Below are 17004 nucleotides of genomic sequence, written 5' to 3' on the forward strand. Positions count from 1 at the left end.
AATAAATAAATAAAAATTAACTCAGTTCAACCACTAACGGTTAATGTGGAAAACTTACACCTTGAAACAAGAAAGTATTGCTAGATGGCTTGTGCTCTGTGAACGGAAAGGGAATGCAAAATCTAAAAGGATGTGGCTGGACTTGTCAAGGCTGCTGGAAGACAGGAATCAGGATAGTTTGGAGCAATTTCATTGCAAGTGGACTGCTGGGAAGATGAAATTTTAAAAACGCCACAGCAGCAACAGCAGCTGTCACTTATTGACAATCGATTGGACGGAGGGTGCTTCTGTCTCTAACTCTTACAGTGACATCACAAACCAGTTCGATTCGGTTGGTTTTACAGAGGGCGCCGAGACTCGGAGAAACTGAGGAACTCATTAAAAGACTGTAATTCATTTAAATCAAGTCCTTTTGGGGCGCCTGGGTGGCTCAGTGATGGGGCGTCTGCCTTTGGCTCAGGATGTGATCCCAGGGTCCGGGGATCGAGGCCCACGTCGGGCTCCCTGCATGGAGCCTGCTTCTCCCTCTGCCTGTGTCTCTGCCTCTCTCTGTCTCATGAATAAATAAATAAAATTAAATAAAAAAAAAAATCAAGTCCTTTCGATCCCTGCTCTTTTTTGATAAGCATTTTTAGGCAGGTAAAGAGCTAACGAGTGCTACAGCTCACCGTAAACTAGGCCAGAATCTGTTTTTCAGTAAGACTGTGTCAGAGCTTCCTTTACAATGTGTTCCTTAAATTGGCCTTTTCCTGCATGAACCCAGTTAGTTGCTTGCGGGGCCAGGTGGGCGGCGTGACCAGTGCGGGGCCTGTGCTGTGAAGCCTGCATCGGGGCAGAAGGCACCTGAGGCCTCACTGTCACATGTGTCACACAGGTCCTAGGACCAGGAGGAAGGATGCAGATCGGAAACTGGACTGAGGCCCAACTAACTGTGAAAGACACTGCAGCCAAAGCAGTGGTGTTCATGGGGGAGCTGGAGAAAGCAGCTTCCCAGGAAGGGGGTGGCCAAGTGCCCCCAGGTGCGCTCCATGGAACAGATCATCCATGTGCCTGGCGGTTATGAAATGCGCCCAACCCTCTAACTCACCGTGTCCGATTCCCCCGCTGACCGGCTAACCCGTCATCCCATCGTCCTAGCACCGAACCAGGAAGGAGTGGATCCTGGTCGACTACCCGGAACCTCTGATGGGCCTGGTTCTCATGAGTTAGTCCCTGGTTGCAAAGACCAGATTGAACTGTCCGATGGATCTCAGGACCCAGACTGTGGCCTGGGGACTCTTCTGGGGGCCTGCCACCCTGTCAGGCCTCTTTAATCTAGTTGTTACGCAGCTTTGTGCTGCCGCCCTCATGGTTCTGCATGTGCACCAACCGACTTATAAATAAACCTGTGGACCGCAGAGGCTGGGCCTTCCCCACCCCAGCTGCCCCAGCTCAACAACGGGGGGAGGATCTGTGGGTGAGCGCCCTCACCATTCTCTCCTCTCGGGGGCTGGGGAAGTGGCAGCAGCAGCCATCTCTCCTCCTCCTCCTCCTCCTCCTCCACGAAAACTACTCCCACCTGAGTGCTCAAAGGTGCTGGCTCCAGTGCTCCCTCCCACTTGTCTGGGCTTGTCCAGGGTGAGGCCTTGAGGGGAGCTCTTGAGAAACCCCAGACTTCAATCTTGCCATGTTGTGGCAGGGGTCAAAGACGACCAACTCATGTCCTCCATGCTAGGCTCACTCCTGGCTGTCTTCCCACCGGACTGGGAACTCCACCGTTTCTCCCTAACATCTGGTTCAAAGTAGGGCTCTCACTAACGACGTGTGCAGTGGAAGAGCCAGGCAGCACCCAGGCAGGCCACATCCTGGCCTTCGGAACAGCTCTCAGCCCCACTCCTTGTGCGTTTTGAGGCTTAGGCAAAGAATCAGTGCTGTGTCCGAGGGGCTGGCTAGCTGTAGTACTGGGACCTGCTTTCCTGGCAGTCTGTCTTCACCAGGGAAGTAAAACCCAAAGCCTTGGGGGAGCCAGTTAGCAGCCCGCATCAGAACCAGAAACAGAGCTTCCCGAAGGACCTCCCAGCAGCAGAGACCCTACTGGACCAGGCGTTCCTAGCCTGGATCCTTACCCCTGCAGGGGCTGTGGTCAGAATTCAAGGGTTCATGAACTTGAATGGAAAAAAAAAGGGGGACATAGTTAGTTCCCCTGAGGTTCAACTAGAATTTAGCATTTCCTTCAATTATAAATGTAGGCTGAAAACCACAGTACTTGCAAATTTCACGAAGTTTTTCACACGATATTTCCATTTCATATTACAATCCTTACAGATCTCTTTTGAAACTATGACAACGTTTCGATCTGTTGCTGGGTCCTGTCCTACATACTTCAATATAACTAGTTTCCTTTGTATCTTCTGTATTTTGCTTTACGTATTTAGTAACAGTCAGAGAAGGGAGTCCTTTGGGCTTTACCAGACACTAGTGTAGTCTATGGATGAAAAAGGTTAGAATCCCTGTGAGAACACGAGACCAGGGTCAGGCAAATAGGATGTTGAATCTCTGCTGTGATTCCTAACAACCTGGGACAAGAAACTACCCTGTCTGGGCCTCTGTTTCCCGCCGGTGGGACGGGGCTGTGGGAGGATGAGTGGGATGGTACACGCCGAGCCTTCAGACGGGTCAACGATCTGTCTTCCTTGAAGGTGAGCGTGGGTCCTGCTGGTGTGAGTGCTGCTCGAGCACCTGGCACAGAAGGGACTGACCTGGCATCTGAGCCGAGGCCCCGGCTTGGCCCAGCGTCCTGTGGGGACAGAGCTGTGCAGAGCGAGACTGAGGCAGCTTGGAGACTTGGCCTTGCTGCACTTGGTTATTCCCTTGGGAGGAGCATGCCAGGAAAGACAGCCTTGTCCAGGGGCCAGGACAGGCTCTAGAACAAGGGAAATAACCAGGGCAGGGGTTCCCAAAATGGGTGCTGTTATCTCTTGCATCACAATCAGCCGTGCACTTTTTGAGAACAATGTGTTCTGCTTCCCACCCTAGTTAGGCTCCCTAAGGTTGAAGGGATCAACCCACCAGTTGCTGACTCTTGCCCTCCTACCCTAACCCCACCCCGGGCACTGAACATTTAAGAATAGACACTTAGGAGAATTAGTTTCTTTTAAAGAATCATTTCAGGGTTTTAAAGCCAGGCTTTTCTAAAACTGTGTGTTGAACTTTCTGTGCACAAGCACAACCACAGGGATGGAAAAGGCTTTTTTTGTTTTCACATATAGGCTGGACTGTGTCCCTCCCAAATGCATGCATCGAAGCCCTAACCTAACCCCAGTACCTCAGAAGGTGACTATATTCAGAGAAAGGGCCATTATTTTTTTGATTTTTATTTGTTTATTTCAGAGAGAGAGAGAGAAAGAGAGAGAGAAAGGGAACAAGCAGGGTGAGAAGGAGAAGCAGGCCCCCGCTGAGCAGGGAGCCTGATGTGGGGCTTGATCCCAGGATCCTGAGATCATGACCTGAGCTGGAGGCAGATGTTTAACTGACTGAGCCCCCCAGGCGCCCCCGGAGATAGGGGCTTCAAAGAGGTGACTGAGTTAGAATGAGACCAGTGGGGTGGGGCCTTAATTCAATATGACCAGGGTTCTTATAAGAAGGAAAAAGAGACACAAGGGATGTGTGAGCGCAGAGAAAAGGCCTGTGAGGACCCAAGGAGAGGGTGGCCATCAGCAAGCCTGGAAGAGGCCGTGGGAGAAACCAAACTTGCCAATGCCTTGATCTTGGACTTCTAGCCTCCAGAACCACGAGATGATAAAATTCTGCTGTTTAAGCCACCCGATCAGCATTTTCGTTGTTTCTGTTACAGCAACCCTAGCAAACTAATAAACATAGATTTAACAGTACACGTCCATCTGTTATCCACTGCAGACATTGTAAGAGAAGCTCATGGCTTATTTAAAACTCACAACCCTGAAATCAAAACATGAGCGGAGATCAGGGGTCAGATGCTTAACTGACTGAGCCACCCAGGTGCCCAAAACAATGGCTTTTGAGTAAAATATCCATCAACCGATTCTCACCCAAGATATCTCTGGATCTCTGGATGCACTGAAGAAATTAAAAATCAACCTGAACCCTGGAGTATGTGACTAATTGCCAAAGTTTTATTTAATAACTGAATGGATCATTCAAAAATCACGGAATTTTAGTTGGAGAAACGACTGGGGTGAAGGTAGGGTCTACCAATAAACCCTTTACAAGGGAAATGGCAGTATGGATTAAGAGAACAGAGCAGAATGTTTTGCATAAATGGCTTTAATAATTCATTAACTGGTTCTTCATTGACTCCACAAGCACACACACACAACATATGCCACGATTTAGAAATTCTGGAATTTCCTAGTTCTATGAAAGAAATGGTTGACTTTGTTGGTTTTACTATAATGTTATTAGGTCAACATCATGGCTTAATGCTTGTATTAGACAGCATCACTCAATGACCCTAGACCAGCTAGGGCATCTCGTGGCCAGGAGCCATTTGCTAAAGATGTGACATTACTTATGATGGACACCTTGTGAGCAAGAGTGACTTGTTCATCCCACTTCCCATCCTACAGTGGACGTACTCTCCCCAGTGCCATGGCCAGCTAAAGGTTCAACCACAGCCCACAGTTCAGTCCAGATTTGCCCCAGGAAACAGGGTTTCCTCTTCAGTGTGTTCATCCACACATGATAATTACACGATTATCTCTGAATGCAAAATGATTAAGATCAAGAGAACTGGCTAGCCATTTAAGTTACTAGTTTCTTAGAGGCAACTTAAAAGTCATTCTAGATCATACCACGTGAGGCCTACATTACAGAATGACATGAGGATGGGGAAGATTTCCAATGCTGTCCAGTGAGAACATCTGATAATCCTCAGAAGGCTGACCTTTAACCCTGAGTGGAAAGTGAATTGGCCAAGTTCTGTTAAGGTGGATAAAAGCAGGTTTTGTCTAGTTATGTTTTATTACCATTTGGATTATTCAAAAATATAAATCATTTTGCTATATACATCTTGCCAGTGGTCACCTTTAAATACTATGAATGAAAAAAAAGTAAACTTTTCCCCCCCAAATTGGAATCAATAGGAGACTTTTATTTGCTGTGTTTGTGGGGTGGGGGGGTATAACAGAAATAAAACTGGACAGATCTAAAAGGTCCAAAAGTTCTCTTGCCCTGTTGCTTTCTATTCTGTATCTTCTTTTATTTAATAAAAATCTAAATTCTAAATCTAAGATTTATATTCATTTATGCTTTACTTTATATTTAATGTTCTTAAATCATGTTTATGTATTTCTTACATACTCTTGGCTTCTTCAGGTTAGATTAAGATTCAAGTAGATCCTTCAAAACCTCTCCCCAGGGCAGCCCCGGCGGTGCAGCAGTTTAGCGCCGCCTGCAGCCTGGGGTGTGATCCTGGAGACCAGGGATCAAGTCCCACATTGGGCTCCCTGCATGGAGCCTGCTTCTCCCTCTGCCTGTGTCTCTGCCTCTCTCTTCGCTCTCTATGAATGAATGAATAAATAAATCTTTAAAACAAAACAAAACAAAACCTCTCCCCAGAATTAATAACTCATAAAGAAGTCCTTCAGGGTATCAGACTCATACTAGAAGATTCCAAGGCTCGGTATCTCATGATGCCCTGCACCGGTCACAGTAGCACCCCTATTTTACCTGTGAGAAAGCCCAATGGCTGAGGATGGAGGCTTGTCCAGAACCTCTGAGCCATAAACAATATTGTTATCCCTTCCCACCTGTTGTCCCGTTGTCCCTAGTCCTCATACTTGACTGACCTCCATCCCCACGGAGAGCAAAATTCTCCACGTCATGGATTTATATGGTGCTGCCTTTAGCATCCCTGTAGAGGAGACCTGCCAATACCTGTTTCCTCCCCAAACCAGGGCAGTAATGCCCCACGGTTCTATTGAGAGTCCTTCTTGAAAACCTGAAGAGCTGACTTAGAGGACAGCAAGTTTTCTGGAGGCTCTTCCCTGTCACCACGTGAAGCTGACTCGCTTCTCTGCTCCTCTTCCCAAGCCTCTTCACTGGAGGACAGCAGCCACCTGTTAACGTTGAGCCTTAAAGGGACATAAAGTCTCCAGGGAAAACCTGCAGTTGGCTCAAACTCAGGTTCAATATTTAGGGCACCTGAGCTCAGAAGAGGCTACATTTAGATGCAGATAGGCTGAGTGGTATCTCCAACTTCCCCAAACCTAAAACGAAGCGCCAATTAGAACTTTTCTCGGGCCAGCTGGCTACCGTCGAAACTGGATTCCAAACTTCTCTCTCCTGGCCCAGCCCCTATATATTTTACTAAGAAACAACAAACCTGACCCTATTATTTGGGAAGATCAGGATGACACAGACCTGGGGCCTTCAAGGAAAGCTTAATAAAGCCCTTGGATATCCTAATTACCATGTTCCTTTTTCCCATTCTTGTGACAGGGGAGAGAGAGAGACTGGGATGGTATGGAAACTGTCACCGAGCCACAGGGCATCATTACAGCCAACTGGACCCTGAGGCACAGGGCTATCCCCCTGGTCTCACAGCCATTCCCACCACTGCCTTTTTGGTTGAGGCCACCGAAGAAACAATCGTGGGGCCCCCTCTGACCATCTCTGTGTCCCATGCAGTAGAGGCCCTCCTGAATTCTCACCACACTCAACACCTCTCATCCAGTGGCTTGGCCTCCTGTGAAATCCCCCACTAACTGTTCATCACGCAACCCTCTGTCGCTGCAATATCCTTAACCAAGCCATTTTTCTCTCCGCCTCCACTGATGAAGCCTCTCGCAACTGCTTGATGTTGACGCAGGACCTTTTGATTCTCTGGATAATTTACAGAAAACTTCGCAAATCGATGCACATCTTTCCTGGTTTACTGATGGGTCTTACTCAAAGGATGAAAATGGTTAATATTCTGGGCACACTACTACAACTCTTTTTAAAAGAGTTCCTTTCCCTTCATTTAGTCCAACAGGCTGAATTATAGGCTCCTACTTGGTCTTGACGCTTGGCCGATGGCAAAAACCACAAACATCTACGCTGATAGTTGGTATGACTTGGGGGCAGCCCGGGATGGTAGGGAAACAGCCGGGTGCCCTGACCTCTAACGGGAAGAAAATTAAAAATGGCTCTTATGGGGGCACCTGGGTGGTTCAGTTAGTTAAGCATCTGCCTTCGGCTCAGGTCATGATCTTAGGTCCTGGGATCGAGCCCTGCACCAGGCTCTCTGCTCAGCAGGGGGCCTGCTTCTCCCTCCCCCTCTGCCTGCTGCTTCCCCTGCTTGCGCGCTCTCTCAAATAAATAAATAAAATATTTACAAAAAGATTAAAGTTAGATTAAGATTCAAGGAGATCCAAAATTTATTGGATGTCCAATAAATGTTCAAAATGTATTCAATGGCCATTCTTTTGCCAGCTGCTCTAGCTTAGTCTTAAAAGTCCCCGGGCGTGCTTCACTTGACTCCCTGGAGACCAAAGAAAACCCGCTTGCTGATGTTTCTGTTAAAAGTGCTGCTCTTAAAGGAACCCAATAACCAAACCTCTGGCATGATCCAAAAGGATGTTCTTCCAAAAGAAAATCTCTAAAAATTGACAAGAGATGCCCAACAATTGGCCCCAGAGAGGAAAAGACGATATTGGAAATCTAATAATTGTTGATCCAATAAAAAAGAGAGAACTCTGGTTTGAACCAAATAACAATGCAGTCCTGCCAAAGACTCTAAAATTCCCATTACTAACCGCCGTACATGCATGAAATGCTTTTAGCACTGGTCTACTGATAAAATGAGAGCCTGTATGAAACAATACTGGTGGGGAAATATTAATAAGGCTGCAGAAAGTGCCCACCTTGCTTATCCTACCTGTCTAAAATACGATCTTGGGAAACACGTCCACACTGCTCCCAGGCATTTTAAATTGCCCCATGGACCATTAGAGTTTGGGCAAGCAGGTTTTATTTGGCTCCTCCCATCTCATGGATAAAAATATGTTTTAGTCATGGTTTGTATGTTTTCTCACTGGACTGGAAGCTTTCCCCTGTAGACAGGCTACGGCCTCTTTTGTGGCTAAAATCCTATTAGAAAAGATTATTCCTGCCTGGGGAGCCCCTATAGAGTTTCACAGTGATCCAGAACTCACTCACCGATCAAGTGCCTCCAAAGGGCTGCGCTGCGTGGCCCGGTGCTACGGCACTTGCATGGTGCTCATCACCTTCAATCCTCAGGCTAGCCCGATGCGCTAACAGCATTATTGACTCCACTGCTGGGGCACCTGGCTGGCTCAGGAAGCTTCTGACTCTTGATTTCAGCTCGGGTCATGATCTCAGGGTTGTGAGACGGAGTGCCCCGGGTGGCTCTATGCTCAGTGGGGAGTCCACTTGAGATTCTCTCCCACTCCCTCTGCCCTTCCCCTTCCTGCTTTCTCTCTCTCTCAAAATAAATAAATCTTAAAAAAAAAAAAAAAAAGACTCAATTGGCAAAAACTGCAGAGACTTTTCAAATAACCCGGCTAAAAAGCATTGCCATTGGTTCTTCTAGACCTCAGGTCCAGCCCTTTGGAACTCATAAACTCTCACAGGGCGCCTGATGCATCTGGCTCCCACCTCTTTTGACAGCTGATGAAAGCAGATACAGTCCACTATTGTAAAAGCCTAGTTGCTTCTGCTGAAAAGGACCATGTTTTCATAGAACAATATTTTCACACCTCCCAAGGAGATGAAGACCTTAACTATCACACCTAGCAACCCAGAGATTTTGTCTATCGGAAAAGACACCTCCAGAAGGTGTTTTCACGCTCATTAGAAAGGCCCCTCTAGGTACTGTGAGCCAACCCTCATGCCACCAAACCTCCGGGAACAGACTTGTAGATTCACATGTCACATCCAAAGAAGACACCAAACCCTGACTGGTCCTAAACACCTATTGGTGGCCTGAAAATAAAGATTTTGGGGGCATGGGAGCAGGTGACATCTAACAGAGACAGCTTCCCCAAGATGGCTGGACCAGGCCTATATATCCTTTTCTCATTGTTACTTCTTATTCTGTTTTCTTCCTTTCCTTCTTGGACAGATAATCCTCTTATCCACATTTTCCAATCTATTACAGATGGAGGAAACCCCTCTGATTGTTGTCACCAGACACCTTGATCTGTCCAGGACGACAGTGACCCCTTTGCCTATCCTGTAAGTTAATTTCGCTGGAATCCCAAATGCTACTGCATGCCCAAAGTGTTCCTCAGGTCCCTTTCACAAGGCGAGAATACTATAACCACACCCTTGTTCATTGCCTCAATTTAACCCAACCTTTGGTTGGAGAAATAAGCTCTCTTACTCATATATAAAAGACGCTGTGGACAGCCAGTGTACGTTAGACCATTTGAAAGCTGGCTGCCATATCCACGTTTAGGAAGACTTCCCATAAGTGATAATAGCTGAATGATGCTAACACCTCCCCACACTGACAAGTGAGTCCATAAATGGTCATACTTATGAGGGAGCTCTATGTGCAGCTCTTGGCTGCTCTTCTCTACACGGAGGCTTTGGTAATGGCCTCTAGCTTGGGCAGCTCACTGTCCCGACAGCTGGAGGATGCCGTACTCACCACTCTATTTTCTCCTCATAACAAAACAGCAGCTTACCAACGGTCCACCTCACTAAACCTTCATGGCTGCATTAAATGAGAACCTCTAATGAGGTGCATGTGACTCGGGCTTGCCTCCATAGAGAGCTTTCACCCTTCAGTGGAGTAAGTCCTAACGAACCCGTGATTAGATACCTCTCCCTAACATCAGGAGAGCTGGCTGATTCCATAGCCAAAGCAGGAGCACCCCAACAATGATCACATAACTCACCGGCTAAAGTACTTCTGGATAATCCCATAGCCCTCGATTACCTACTAGCTGAGCAAGGAGGCATCTGTGGGATAGCAAATACAGAGATAGACTCCTTTAGCGAAGTTAAAACCCAGGGGCACAGAATTAGGAAACAAGGCTACAACAAGTCTCATCTAATTCTCCGTGTTCGTTTGATTGGTTCAGGCGGCTATCTTCAGGCCCAGGATCAGGGTTTCAGAACCACCATATAATTTGGAATTGTCATGTTGCCTTTAATTATGCGATGTATCATTATTTTAAAGTTTTGTACCTGTTGCCTGTCAAAACTTTGTAGAAACGATACCCAATAAAGTGATGCTAAGATGATCTCCAATATGTACCACCTTGACAAGATACAGACTTTTTAGATTGGAAATGCCTGTGGGTTCTCCCTCTCAACCTTCCTTGTTACTCAAATGTGGCCTTAAATGGTTTCCAACTGCTCCGTGCTTACCCTCTGGACAGGACACCCAGTAAAGGTCCTTCCTGGTAGGGAGGAATAAGGATGAGTCAACTCTTGTGATCAGTGATACTTTTAAGGAAAATTCTTGATCAGAAGGGGGGAAATGTGGAATTAGACAATGGAAACCTCATTTAAAATGAAGTCAGGAGGCCAGAAAAGGGGGCTGTCAGACCCTAACTTGTCCTCAATTGTAGACCCCAACAGGAAGAAGCGTATCTTACTATCCCAGCAGGAGGAACGAAGATTTTCTCTTGCTCAGCAACAGCCCCGCCAATGAGAAACCACAATTCAGGTGATGAGAAACTGTCACCACCTGAACTCATTTTCATCCAATGGGCTCTCACCCAAAGCAGTCCCTCCCCTAACTTCCTCCTTTTTCTCTTAAAGTAACCTTCCTTTCCTTTGAGCTCTGGGTTTGCCTGTGATTTTGCCACAGCCTGCGTACCCTGAATTTCAACTCTTCCATTCCCAGGTAAACCCAATTTGCTGGTAAAATAACTGCTGTTTTATTTCCAAGACCGATAACACAAAGATGAAACTAAAACATGACAGTTGTATTTACCCACTAAAAGAAGCATTCGATAATTAAGTTTTAGGTGAAAAGGGGATGGGCTTAATAGTAATAGAGGTAAGAGATATTCTTGACATTTTCAGGAATAGCCTTCCAGATTATAAACACATACACATACCTCTACCCCTCTCTCTTTATGTATAGACACATTCATTTGTCTGAACAATAAATATTAACAGAAGGAAATTTATCTCTCTATATAACTCACCAGTGTTTTAAAAAGAAAAGGCTCTTAAATTCCTACTGAGTTCTTACAACTGTATTACAAAATTTAAAATTTATTAAAAATTTATTTTTTAAATAAATTATTGCAGAAGCATTCACTATAAAGGCAATGAATCCACTCCAAGTTACGCCGTAAAAAAATAAAATAATTTGGCAAACTCAAATTGCTCCTAAAATCCTGAATTTTAAAAAGCCCATAGTTTGGGGATCATAATTCTTACGGATTCTCTTCTTTAGAGACTCCTGTACGATGCAGACTTAGTTGGAAGTGTTTAAGATCAGAAAACCATTAGAACTAATTAAGATGAAGTTGGCTTTGTTCTTCAACTTCCTGTAAAAATGCTCAACAGGAAAATTGATGCTCACAGCAAACCACAGCCATCCTGTTTCTTCAGTACAATCTTTTCGCAGCTGCACTTGCCTGTAGTTTCTATTTTATGATACAAGTCACAGTGCAACAGCTCTGTGCCCCGCCCCTGCCCCCACCACCCCGGCCTGTCATTTGGCCACTTCAGAAACTTTTAATATCTTTGCATGAAGTTTGCTTCTATTATTTTTACTCTTCCCCTCCTCAGACTGAGGCTCAGAGGGCTGCAAGCAATGAGGCAATCAGCTCTGAGGAAAAACAAAAGACTGCTCACCCCAAGAGGAAGCAAAAGGTAGAGAAAAGAAACAAGCTCTCCTTTGTAAGCAAAGCAGCAGCCTCACCCAGCCAGTTGTCACTTATTCTCAATCTGAGCTGGAGCACACCCTTTCTGTACATGGAACCCCTCATGTCTCAAAATGTATTTGCTCTTTTCTTGATCATCATTTAAGACAATAACTGACGTGAATTCTGCTCGTAGGTTGTCTTCTCAACGGTAATGGTTTGTCTTGCTGTATTTACAGCATCCTTGGCTATTTCAGAAATACTTCTTTTAGAGTTCTTTGAGATAAACAGTTGGTTAATTTGGGGGGCGGGCAGGAAATGCATTTTTTAGAGAAGACATTTTGAAACATCCACAATGTCAATGCGATTAGTAGCACACAAATACACAATTTTACTGTAACTGTTGGGAAAATCAAGGTTGTGAAGTAAAATGATTTTTTAAAATCCGCTGCCATAACATGTTCCATTTAAAAGTTAATGCAAATTTATAGGGGTGCCTGGGTGACTCGGCTGAGTGTCTGACGCTTGATTTTTTGGCTTAGGCCCTGATCTCAAGATCCTGAGATCCTGAGATTGTGAGATAGAGCCCAGAGTTGGGCTCTGCGGACAGCGGGGGTGGGGGATGGGGGGGTGTCTGCTGGAGATTCCCTCCCTCTCCTTGTGCTCTTCCCCCTTCATGAGCGCATGTGCACTCTCCCTCTCTCGCTAAAATGAATAAACAAAATCTTAAAAAAAAGTTAATGCAAATTTATACACATCCAAATCCTTTTAAAAGTGAGAAAATGAAGGTAAGTGGAATGCCCCACCTACCTGTCCTTGCTTAGCTGTGGCAAAAGGAAAGCAACCCATTTCTCCCTTATCCACAGGACTAAAAAGTATGGCATTTCCTCCCACTACTTCTCATCTCTTCTAAGTATTCTCTTGAAGGGGATCAACTCTTAAAGCTAGACCTTTCCTAAATCCTCAGCACCACATTTCATTTTACCAGAGGATTAAGATCTACCCCTGTGCCCTCACTCCCAGCATACATGTCAGTATACTTTATTCCTTTTATCATTGAAAGTATAATCTTGTAATGATAAGCAAAAGTGTCACCCAATCTATTTCTGAAAAGGCCAAAAGACTTAGGAAGGAAAATGTCCTCCTCAAGGTAATTTGGTTTAAAGATACATACTTAATGGTGCTGTGACATTTAAAACAAAGCATTTGTAATTCCAGGTTCTTAGGACTGAAAAAGGACATCTAGTTGCCTCTACACTGAATTTATGAAAGAAGCTCTTGAAATGATAGAAGACTTCTTTATAGTTGTTAAGTGGCCTTGGGCAAATTACATAACCTAAATCCAGTTCCCACAATAAAATGAGGATAACGGTGCCCATTCAATAGGGTTATTCAAGAGTTAAATGAGGCAAATGATTAAAAAGTATTAGGCATTTTTAAAAAATTAAATAAGTAAAAAGAGCCTAACATGTAGCAAGTCCTCAATAAACGTTATTGTCTTTCCCCTCTATTTAATCAAGAGAAAGAAACCATAAGTTGATTTAAACCTTGGCCCATGTGCACACACCCATGCAAACCTCCGTATTACAAATGAATGATGAAGAGAGATGTGTATAAAGTGCATTTCAAATTTCTTAGGAAAAGCATATTAAGACATTCCTTATTCTAGTATTTTTTTCAGTTTTAGTTTTCAGGAGTGAGGGATGCAAAATACAGACAGAAGTATTTATGATATTTGAAAGGAAATGCTCTTATCAACAAGACATAAATGTATGGCAACTTGGATAAACAAAAGTGAGTCCAACCTGAAAGCAGAAATATTCCACAATTTAAGCAGCCACGTTCATGAAATGTGAATCAGACTTCATACAACTTAGGAGGTCCAGAAATTAGGGAGCTCACTTCCTCTTACATTTTAGCATGGGTGGGGCAACTTCTAGCCCATGGGCCAGATCTAGAATCTAACTTAATCAATGAATAGGGTGAAATTGCTGCTGGACCCCAAAGAGTAATTTTTATCACAGGGAGTTCTCTGAATATTGCAGTTTATCCAGCATCTGTTTAATCCCTGAAGGTGTAAATATTAGAGTAATCAAGAGCTGTAAACAATTAACTCGTGTCTGAACTTTTCAAAGGACAGTGAAAACCTGACTGTGATTCTAGATGAATCATTTAAACTTTAGACTATAAAGGTTAAGAGTTTTGGCTAGGTGAAGTTACAGTTCAAAAGCAACACAACTTTATGAAGTTAATGGGTAATACTTAAGAGCCACAACGCCACTGACGAGGAAGGACACGGCTTCCACATGGACTGACCTCCCGCCTTTCCCAGCCTCTCCCCTTCCTCTCTCACTATCCTGTCTTATTCCTTCTCTTGCCTTTTCACTCATCTGTCTTCCTCTCTACCACACTGTTCTACTTTTCTTAATCAGAATCTTCCTGAAGTCTTTTCTCCATTTCTACCACTTCTCCATTTTCTACTGTATGTACTACTTATACCACTGAATTATTTAAAAGAACTTGTACTCATTGGCTAAAGAGTTGCATGTGCCCTCTTAATATTATAAAGCTGTATTTTACATTTCTCCATGGGGAAAAAGGAATAGGTCAAGTCACTTCTTCACATGTGCTCCAGAGTCAAAAAGAAAAAAAATTTTTTGACACAAAAACTTTCTTTAATCCTAATCCATAGGTCTCTGGGTACACTGCTTGAAAATTTTACATTATAATATTTTATGACAAAATGTTAACCCCATCAACTGTAAAGTTATAATGAATGCTACAGGATTTGATTAGCAGTAGGCGCTATGCATGGCATTGTTAGCGAGTTGAACAGAAAGATCTTCTTCCTAAAATATTCTGCTTAGAAATGGTTTAATTTGGGGTCTGAACTTAAGTGACATATCTGTAGCAAGAGAATGACAACAGCTTAGTTCCCTGGTACTTTCCTTTGAAGTTGCCAATGACTCCCTTTACTCTAAAAGTACTTACTACCGCTCACCAAAACGGCAGTTCAAAAGCAGTGTGTGGACAATTGTACCACACACTGGAAGGTTATACTTACAGATATAAACCCCCATTTTATTCTATTTTTTAAAAAATTTTTAAAAAGATTTTATTTATTCACGAGAGAGACAGAGAGAGGCAGAAGCACAGGCAGAGGGAGAAGCAGGCTCCACGCAGGGAGCCCGACGTGGGACTCGATCCCGGGTCTCCAGGATCAGGCCCTGAGCCAAAGGCAGATGCTCAACTGCTGAGCCACCCAGGCGTCCCTAAACCCTCATTTGAAATGGGGGAGGGGAGAAAAGAAATTCCTGTGGATACAAACTTGTCCAGTGGTTAGGAAAAATTCTACTGAAAATCTGGCTTACTTTTTGGCACAAAACCCAAGTTATGAATTGCCCACAGTCACCACACTGTTGAAACTAGCATTCTCTACAACAGGAACAGATTACATGGTCTTCTACCAAAAAATCAAACCATCTCAACATAGTATGGCCATTAAAAGCCATTTAGCTCTTCCCTCTGGCTGATAAAGGAAATACATTTAGCTTGAACGTAATTTTTCTTACCGTTAAAGGATACTGTAGGAAGGCATGATCGGGGACACAGGTAGACAGACAAGCAAGATGTGAGCCCAGAGAGAAAACCGTCCCTTAAAAAGGCATCATCTTCCAACCCAAGTGAGGGGTCTTTTTTGGACAGCCATTTTGGACAAGCTCTGGCCTCTCGTTAAATGTGACATACTGAGTCAGAGGCAGACGTCTTTCTGTGGTTATTCGCTTCCTGTCTGATTAATTTGTTGTTTGTTCCTTCCTCCTTTGCTGCAGTAAAAAGAAACTAGATTGGCTTTACTTAAGAAGCCAGCAAGGGGAAAAAAAAAAAAAGAGCCTAAATTTAAAAAATTAAATGTTTCTCTTTTCCACAAGGTGTTACATATGCGTCCGGCACAGTGACAAGAGGAGACCAGGATGGCCATCCAGTTGGCAGGTCAACGTTATTCTAGATACCTGCACACAAATAATTGTTCAGAGAGCCTGAGATTCCTTCAGGAAAATGCCACTTGAAAGTATCACTCTCAATATTGTCTATACCATTCAGTGTTAAGGAAAAGAGTCGCCCAAGCACTAGAAGCTCTCAGCTACACCAATAATTAGGGTAGTGATTCTTCCTCCTGCACAGAGCATTCAAGTGTGTGGAGAGAAAGTCGCAGATGCAGGTGAAGAGAGCGGGTCAGGTGTATGAAGGCAAATGAGGTTTGAAATGTGGTTTGGGTGCCCAAGTCAGGAATAATGCACAGCTCACATCGTATGAAGATCCAGAGCTTTCTGTGCCACGATGTTTTGTTTCTGCCCTCCACACTTAACAGGAAAACAATGACTCTCCCAGAAGATGTTTGACCCAAGCACAGAAATAATGAGTGCCGGAGGAGGAAAGGCAGATTTCTCATTATTAAAGAACTCTAATAAATGGGTAGGCGACAGACTACATGCAGAAAACCTTGAGTTACGTACAAATATCCTGAAAATGCTCATAATTTTTCTCTTGAGCCATCTGAAAGGTTCAGACTTACCATCTGCAACACATAGCATGTAACTGAGAGGAAAAACTTCAAGAACAAAAAAGTATCATTGAAAGAATGAAAACGAAGGCACATTTCGGAAACTACCTTCATTGTAAAATTAGAAACTTTGGGTCCTGATTCTGCTGGGTTCAGAAGGAAAAGCACGAGAAGCCCACCAGTTGCCTACTATTCCCAACCCTGTAAAATGACAGGACTGGGGAGACCGGTGGTTCTCAATTCCAGAGGTGGCTGGAAATGCGTGGACTCATTTGTGGTTGGGGGTAGGGAGTGGTGGGCTGGGATGGGGGTTGCTGCAGGGTCCAGGAGTGAAGCCAGGAACGTGGAATTTCCTGTGATGCGTTGGATAGTCTCACCCAAAATACCGACAGCACGCCTACTGCGGGAGAGTTAAGGTCCAAGGCTCATTCAGGCTCTAAATTCTTTGAGATATGAATCAAGCTGCACGAGTAGAGTTTTATGATGCAGGGCCTTGGCAAAATTCCTGGATGCAGAGCACCGAGGGATTAGGAATGGAGAGTCCTCCACTTTGCTTGGAGCCATGTGACGTGCAGGTGTGGGGCACGAGACAGAAGCGGAGGCCTGCTGTTAGCATCTCCTTCCCCCTCCACTAGCCTCGGGAAAATAGAA

At 44.5% G+C, this 17004-nt stretch overlaps 1 protein-coding gene across 4 annotated transcripts in view; it reads right to left on the reverse strand.

Moving 5' to 3' along the window:
* Positions 1-17004, reverse strand: part of WIPF1 (WAS/WASL interacting protein family member 1) — a 123685-nt gene that overhangs the window by 29817 nt on the left and 76864 nt on the right. The window contains exon 1 of one of the 4 annotated variants that reach the window (XM_041722797.1): positions 15365-15547. The exons of the other annotated variants lie outside the window; for them this stretch is intronic. The gene's annotated coding sequence lies outside the window, so the exon portion shown is untranslated. Of the gene's footprint in view, positions 1-15364; positions 15548-17004 lie in introns of those variants that run through there. 4 annotated transcript variants of the gene reach the window in all.

Source organism: Vulpes lagopus, chromosome 11 (genome assembly GCF_018345385.1).
Source record: "Vulpes lagopus strain Blue_001 chromosome 11, ASM1834538v1, whole genome shotgun sequence".
In the NCBI taxonomy this organism is placed as follows: Eukaryota; Metazoa; Chordata; class Mammalia; order Carnivora; family Canidae; genus Vulpes; species Vulpes lagopus.